This window comes from Anas acuta, chromosome 1 (genome assembly GCF_963932015.1).
Source record: "Anas acuta chromosome 1, bAnaAcu1.1, whole genome shotgun sequence".
Taxonomy (NCBI): Eukaryota; Metazoa; Chordata; class Aves; order Anseriformes; family Anatidae; genus Anas; species Anas acuta.
In genome coordinates, this window is record NC_088979.1 from 108,995,129 (window position 1) to 109,001,820 (window position 6,692).

Sequence of the window (6,692 nt, forward strand, 5' to 3'; positions counted from 1 at the left end):
GGGGAGATAGGAACAAGGGCTTGGAAGTGGACCTCCCCAGCTGGGATGGAAGGGCTGCCACGCTCAGGTGCACGGAGGGGCTGGGCAGGCAGGATCCACATCAACATTCAGAGAGATGAGCAAAACAAGGCAGAAACAAGGGGCTGGCAGCAGGGCTTCATCAGGGACCTAGCAAGCAGGGGAGAAGGAGCTACAGCACTAGATGACAGGAGGACAGCATGCAATAGGCACACATGCACGCAGGCAGCATCTAAGCATGAAGGCCTTGAACACCTTGTGTTAAGGGAAGGCCTGCATGGAAGACAAAGGTGAATAAAATTCAGACACCAGCTGGGCTTTAAAGCAGGTACGTCATGTTCTGCAGCAGTGATACTGTTTTGGTGAAATAATTCTCTAGAGAAAGGTGGTACAGTAGATCTCATCTATCTGGACTTCCCAGAAGACATATGCTAGTGGAAAATTAACAGTTAAGCCTGCAGAGCTGAGGATTAGCGCACACAGGTGAAGAAGAGGGGCAGCCTGACTAGAAAGGAGCTGGTAGGCAGCCTTAGCACAGACATGCAGGGGTGTGCTACTGTCATTTTTTGGTGGCAGAGGGGAGAGCATTGTCTGTACAGCAGAGAACTGAAACACACAGGAAGGGATAGGTCACTCCGAGGAGCCAGGCAACCAGAAACAAATAAGAGACAACAGCCCAGAAGCTAAGGTCCGGCAGCCAGGAACGAATAACTAGAATTCCTCTCACCGGCCAGAGCAACAGCAGCTGACGCCGAAGAGGGAAGGAAGACTTTGTTCATTAGCATGCTTTTCTTTTTGGGTTTCCTACCTGATTTAGTACCTGGGCTGGATGGGCCTCGCTGATGAACACACGCACAGCATCGTTTTAACCTTGCCATTCAGGAAGCAAGGCTGTTTCCCTCGTCTTCTGTGCCCTAGCCAGCAGGCTCCTCAAAGAAAGGGTCAATAATCTCTTCATGGGCTGTTCTCTTGAGCTCGTGTTTACAGTGTCTGGGTTCACATCAGATATTAATGATCTGATTTTCACAGCAGACCTGTAAAAGAGAGGAGGGAGAGAGAGGGGAGACCGAGACAGATCTGCTGCTATTCGTTATACAAAATGCCTAGGTAATGAGTTTCGTTATCTAGCACTTGATATGCTCAGACAGCTCCACGCTCCTCCAAAGGAGAGCCCAGCATCTCACAGCTCCCAAAACATGAGAGGCACACAGTGTGTGCGGCAGGGGCAGCTGGCTGGGCAGTGCCTCACCACTCTGTGTTAGAGGTAGGTGCAGGGCTGGCAGCAGAGCTCCCCACCGGGGCTGGAGATGCTTGTGTTTCTCAAGCATAGCGAGACTTTTTATTAACATATTTTTCCTCACTCTGAGGAACAACTGAACCATTTGAGCTGAAGCTTCTGTTTAAAGGAACGAGAGAAAAAGCTAGCCTGGGGCAGACATTTGGCATGGCAATACTCAGCTGCAACTCTCTGAGCCTGGCAGCGTTACAAGCAACAGAGAGGAAGGCCCCAGCCAGCAGTGTCTGGCTTCACCTTAGCAGGGGGCACCGCCAGACCTGCCCAGATGAGTGGCTTGATGCCGCCAGGACCCAAAGGCCCACATGCCCCTTCATGCCCTGTGGCTGAGGCCAGAGCTGTCAGCCCCTCGGCATTGCCTTCTGCCTCCTTTCCAGAAGCTCAGCTGGATCCAGAGCGGTGAGGGGCAGAGGTCCAGCACGGATCAGCAGGTAAGGGCCACTTGCTAGATCATCACCGTTCCCCACAGGGGTTTCACATCCGAGAGCTGGCTCTCCTCAATGGTCCTGTCTGACCGCGAGCAGCCTCATGCCAGGAAGCTCTGTGCTCCAGACAGGCACGAGGATCTGAATTTTCAGCTCATTTAGCATCATTCTGGCCAGGCTTCACCTTTTCAGCTCAGGTTTTACAGCAGCACGGGGCAGCAGGTGAGAGTACACCATCCCAGCACACCAGGGGCAGAGATGTGCACAGCTGCAGCAGGCTGGGGTGCAGCGCTCACATCCTGCACCTCCCGGGCATGGCACAGGAGGCGGAGCGGAGGGGGAGAGCCAGGAGGTTATCGTGCATGTCTTTGGGCAACCATTTGCTCAGCTGTCTGTGCTGCTGGCAGGGAGGAGTGGCAGACCCCTTTCCGAGTGGTTTCCAAGACAGGATGCTGCGTTTTTTATTTGTAATTGTGCCCATGTGGCTGTGATCTGTGGCCGTGCCCTGTCGCCCTTTGAGGAGGAGCACAGTCAGCTTTTTGGGGGGAGGTCTGCTTTATCCAGCAGAGGTGGGAAAGCCAAGATGGTTGTGGTACCACCAAACATTCCTCCACAAGCAGCTCTGGAGAAGCCTCAGGAATGTGTTGTTTAACAGAAAACACAGGCTCTGAGATAGCTTTGAAGGGCACAGCATGAGAACAAGTACTCAGCTAAGAGTACGTGCCCAGGCACCTAGCAGGATTGCCACTGCCCAAGCTGAAGTCTCTGACCCTCCTAACAGGGGTCTCCACCCAAAATTGCTGACACCTGAGTGATCACACAGCCAGGGGAGCCTCATCCACATCTGTGTCAGACTTGGGCCAGGTTTTTCTTTACACATACACTGTCTCCAGCATCCCTGCTCCTACTCAGGGTAACACTCCAAAATGGACATTTTGCTGGTTCCTGATCAAACTTCCAAAAACCCAGCAACCAAATGAATTACAACATTCCCCCACCCCGCCGTTTTTTTTTTTTTTTTCCTAAGAAACCAAAATTATTTGCCAGCTAAAGTTGCGTTTTTCTGTGCATACGCTCCCTCCATCCCAGCAGAAATCTGCTGAGATATACCCAGGACTTGAGCTGCTAGGTGCTTTGTAGACGCATTTCCCTGCAGGAAAGGAAAACTCAAACTACAGAGCTTCTCAGCCTTACAGGTGGTGTTTGCCACAAGTCACCAGGCTTTAAAAAGCTTAAGGCAAAACCTCACAAATCCTAGAAGAGCAATGCTGTCCAGACTATGAGTGGAAGAGGGAGGCTGTAGCCTTTAGGGATAAGGAGGGAGAGCTTTCCAGCTCCTGCTGCCAGGCACAGGCAAGCAGAGCAAACCCAAAAGCAGTGGGTAGGGTGCTGCTCAGGGCCTCAGCCCCGCTGCATGTTCATAGCCCCTGCCCTCTTCCTTTGCTCCAGCCGTACACGAGCAAGGCATGCCCGCAAAGCAAGCTGCCCTGCTCCTCCCTGCCGAACCTTCACCCTCCAAGGGTCATGGGAGGGGAGAAGAGCCAAGCAAAGGCAGGTGCTGCTGTTGGATAGTGCGGTATGGAAGGTCTGCGCCTGCCTCCGAGCTGGGGCTTGCTCTAGAAGAAGCAGTGCTGCTCAGGACTGAAACGTTTAACAGAAAATAACCATAGCAAAGACGAAGAGTAAACTAGCCTGGAGAAATGTTGACACTCCCAAGCGCTCACGCAGACGAAGAAACACCACCTGCCAACTGCTAGCACAGACCTCGCAGGTGAGGGATGCGCCAGCTGCACGGGCGGCTGCGAGACAACAGCCCAGGCTTTAACAACCTGCAGGTGCCCCAGCCGTGGGCCTCGAGACACCAAGGTGTTGTTTCTCTGCCATGTGCTGGGCCACGGAGGTGCCGTGCAAGTCAGGGACCAGCAGGTTGCCACTGCTCTCGTCGACACGCGGATCTGCACTTCAGTGCTAGGACCCTCCACACTCCTCCCCGGCAAAGCCAGCACAGCTCTTGGCAGGCCCTTGTTATTTCAGCTAAGGCTCATCAACCATCCTTCTGTCACTAAATGCCTTATTATGTGCAATTAATGGACTGACTGAGAGCAGCTACAAAGTCGCTCTCCCTGTGAACTGAGGGAGGCAGCTGGGCTACTTCTGGTGACTTTCTAATGCTGCCAGCTTCATTACTAAAAGCAGCTGCATAAGGAGAGAGGGAGGGAGGGAGGGCAGGGAGCACGAAGCAGATGAGCTCACTCAAATCTATTAGCCCTGCCTTCCACATGCCTTCAGGCAGCTCCTGCCATCCCCAGGGATGGACACGTCCCTGTGTGGGATGCTCAGGCGCTGGTCACTGTCAAAAATTGCTTGCAGGCTGTTGCTGGCTTCAGCCCTGCCCCATGCAGGTGGGTCTTTACCACCGTATTTAGCTTATTTTATTATTTTTTTAAATTTTTATTATTAATAATACAACAAGAGGAAAGAGATGAGAGCAAACTGACAGTGCAGGCTGAAGCAGCTAATTTGACTGTAGCCAAACTGCACTCAGAAGTGCAAAGCAATAGAATAATTTCCTCCCTCTGATCTCTCAAAGATCATCCTCTCAGGTGTCACGATCACATTCAAAAACAGCCTGACGGCGCTTGAAGACGGTGTCCCTCGATAATTAACCTATATGGGCACACCTCCCATGCCTTCTTGCAGCAGAACAGGCGCGTGCTTTGAGCCATTGCTCGGCTCCTGACATACACCACTGAACACAAAACCCAGGTGACAGAGGATTCCTAAACCAGCGAAAGGACACTGGTCTCATCGGAGCGTAGCTCTGAATTAATCTGCCTTTAGTGATGCCTTGTTACCAAAAATAAGAGAGTTACAGCTGGCATTAATGCAATCAATTCTTCCCCTGCACAAGGCAATTCCTGAGGACTGAATGATAGCAAATTTGCTGTACCTTATAAAAAAGTGTTTAATGTATTTTAAGTCTCTCTGCCTTGCTTCCTCTGCGCAGAAAGCTAGCTGCCATTCTACCCCAGGACATTATTATTATTTATTTATTTATTTAGTCTTTTTGAGAACAGAAGGCCCTCAAAAAAGAACAACAATAAAAACAAGCAAGAAAATCCAGACCTATAGATCTCAGGGCAAAAATCATCTCCAAGTGAAGCAGACCTAAGCCGTTTGAAGTAAAGGCCAAGACAATTGTTTAGATTAACCTTGATGACCCAAGCCAGAACTCATGGGCAAAACCTTGCAGGGCTTCCAGCTCCTGAGCAAAACTTCGCCTGAGCAGCTGTTACATTCTGGAACGCAAAATGAGATCCTGAAGATTTGCCTTAAAGCAATTTGTGTCCACCCTAACAACAAGATGCTCTGCTTTGAATGTTAACCAAGGGCTGGCCTGCCTGTCATGGTTGCAGACCTGAGGGACACGAGTGGTTCCTCCTCAGTTCTTTCTGCTTTCTGTCTATGTGTGCTGTGGGGAGGGATATCACAGCATCCCCTCCCTGAACAGAAGCATCCTCTCCAGCAACACCGCCAGGTGTGCTAAACCAGAGCCTCAGACTCCTCCAGGCAGTCACACAGGCATTGTCTGTACCCTTGACTGACTGTTTCCCTTACCCTAAATTCCCCACTTCCCTTCCCTGTTTAGTCTGTCAAGCTTTTAGATTGTTCTACACAGCCCAAACTCATTTTTCTGGATAAAACCAGCTTTGAAGACTGGTGAGTAGCAATCTTCAGAGCTCAGGTACTGCCTTCAACCTCCTCTCAGACCTTCCCTGCAAACCAGATTAGCTTAACCCCTTCTTTCATGCTGGTTTTGTGAAGCAAAACCACCATGCCCCTGCCAAAAATTTGCTGACAGGTGGTGCTCAGGGATGGCACGGTGGCTCCCTGTCTGCTGCAGGACGCATGGGGAATGAAGGTGGGATGGGATTTATATCCAGGTATGGCTGAGTTCTTTGGGGTTATGAACAATACAAGGATACATGCATTACCAAGCACAGAAACTAATGTGAAAGACAACAACCATGAAAGGTTTGTTTGTATGTGCAGAGTCAGATTAAGACAAGAAGGGAAATCCCCCTCTAAAAACTCTTATTGGGACCCTCATTGAAGTCTGGCAGGAGCTAGGATGACAAACATGGGTTTTTAGAATAAAAGTCTCAAAAAAAGTCAGCCATGACAACTTGCCTTAGAGGGAAAGATACCGTGAGCGTTACACAGTGGCAGAGCCATGTGTGCACACATCCACCCCAGCACTGGCTGATGAGGAGAGGCACCAGTCCTGCAGGATGGAGCTGATGGGAAGCTGCAGCCGTCTTGGCCCTCTGCACACCCAGAAAATCCTCTCCAGTCTGTAGAGATGGGGAAGGAAAGCATCAGTGAACATCAGCCAACTACCTAAGTAAAACAAGCGAGGCAAGTAGCCTGCCAGGAGGTTTCAATGGTAATGCGTTCACCAAGGTTATTTCAAGGCAGCTCTGGGCACAAACTGCTTGCCACGAGGATGTGTTGTAATCCCAGCCCTCTTCTGCCTCCTCCTTCCCCCCCCTCCACTTACAGCTCACCTTGCAAAGGGGACTTTTCACAGCCCCACATAAAAGAGTAGCAAAGTGGCTTTCTTCACATGTAACCCAAAGGAAAACATGAGAGGCTGTTTTCCACTTCAGCCAAGTTGTCTTTTTAATACTATGCAAGCTGGGAGCATCTTCAAGGCTTTGTTGTTTCTTAAGCAGAGGGGGGGAAGCATTAAAGGTTGGATGTGAACACTAAAAACATTTCTTTGAACTGGTGAGATTTACTGGAGCGCACATGGCTCCCAATACAGATGCACATTTGAAAAAAAAAAAAAAAAAAGAAAAAAAAAAACATCTATCCCCCCTTGTTTTCTGTCACTATTTGATTCCCCTGCACTGCAGTTTCACTGCAGGGAAATTATTGGGGGAAAGGGAGTT

The 6,692-nt window shown here is 50.3% G+C and overlaps 1 long non-coding RNA gene across 2 annotated transcripts in view; it reads right to left on the reverse strand.

Annotated features, from left to right (window-relative positions):
- Nucleotides 1-6,092, reverse strand: part of LOC137861003 (uncharacterized) — a 37,249-nt gene extending 31,157 nt beyond the window's left edge. For both annotated transcript variants that reach the window (XR_011099303.1, XR_011099304.1), the window contains exons 1-2: nucleotides 5,929-6,092; nucleotides 827-1,052 (exon numbers count right to left, since the gene is read on the reverse strand). This is a non-coding gene — a long non-coding RNA (uncharacterized lncRNA). The remainder of the gene's footprint in view (nucleotides 1-826; nucleotides 1,053-5,928) is intronic.
- Nucleotides 6,093-6,692: the final 600 nt, after the last annotated feature.